Source organism: Poecilia formosa, unplaced genomic scaffold (genome assembly GCF_000485575.1).
Source record: "Poecilia formosa unplaced genomic scaffold, Poecilia_formosa-5.1.2 Scaffold636, whole genome shotgun sequence".
NCBI classification, from domain to species: domain Eukaryota; kingdom Metazoa; phylum Chordata; class Actinopteri; order Cyprinodontiformes; family Poeciliidae; genus Poecilia; species Poecilia formosa.
In genome coordinates, this window is record NW_006800575.1 from 241431 (window position 1) to 242798 (window position 1368).

Consider the following 1368-nt stretch of genomic DNA (forward strand, 5'->3'; position numbering starts at 1 on the left):
CCTCTGTCCTCAGTGAGACGTTTGACTGACAGACCAACCAGGTCTGAACCTTTACAGTCAACAATATTCACCCACTGTGGAAACTCAGAGACTTTCTTGCTACATTTAGCAACAATTCAGACAAAACGAAATCATATCATCTAAAATTAAAATCGGCAGCTCAGGCTTTTTAAAGATCGGTAACCAGGGATCGGCCAGAAAACTGCAATCTCACCTGAGAATGTGGATTGGTACTGGACTGATTCTGGGTCTTCACTTATAAATTAATGTAAACAATAATGTTTGTTTTAGCCACAAAATGCTCAGATAAACTCAGTTTCACACAGAGAGCCTAGCATAAATGTTTGGCTGTTGAACTGGACCGGTCCAGGTCGCTATCAGGCTAATTTACTACTAGCAGCTATGCTAATCTTTCTGATGAACATTAAATTACCAAGAGAAAACAAACCTTCATCTTTTCTATTCTTCCTCTTTCTTTTCTCTCTTCCTGAAGGATAAGTCCTCTTTTGAGACATTGTTTGATAACTTAACTTCCTCCAGATATTTCGAGGTTTGGATGAGCTTTAAAGCTGCAGCTCATGTTACCAGTGAAGCTTCACCTACCGCAGCCACCAGGGGGCGTCCAAGAGCAAATTATTTTTTTCTTTTTGTCCATATAAACAATGATTTCCACCTACATTATCAAATATATATTTTTGTAAACAAAATCACAAATTTATAATGAAATTGTGTGTTTTTGTTAATATAATTACATAGAAATCATTACTAAAATAAATCAGTTCCACTAACAGGTGTCAGACTCCAGTCCTCCTGCATCTTTTAGATGCTGCACCACCTGAATGTAATAATCAGGTCATTAAGGCTCTAGAGAGCTGATCTACACCAGGAGGTAATTAATCCGTTTCATTCCAGTGTTTTCTACCTGTGGCACATCTAAAAACTGCAGGACAGCAGAGGACTGGAGTTTGACCCCCCTGCACTAAAGGGTCCTCTAGCGGCCCGGGACCCTAAGTGGCCGCCTAGTTTGCTTTGCCTTGGGCCGGCCCTGTTCTTGCCCATATTCTGACAGAGGATGCAGTTCTGTCCTCCCCACCATGATGTCTGAACATCATGGAGGCTCTGAGAATCAGTTCAGACTCATTTATTTAACTATTATATTTAGCTAAATATTATTGCCTGATGGTCCCAGATGTGTCATGGCGGAGGCTTTGCAGTCATCTCAGATGATGGTGTTGATCTGAGAGTTAAACGTTAAACTGATCTGGTTCAGAGGTTCTGCAGCAGGTTCCCTCACTTCCATCCTTCATGTTCAGATGTTTCCCTGCAGCAGCTGATCCAATCACAGCGTCTCCTCCTGAACCTCCAGCT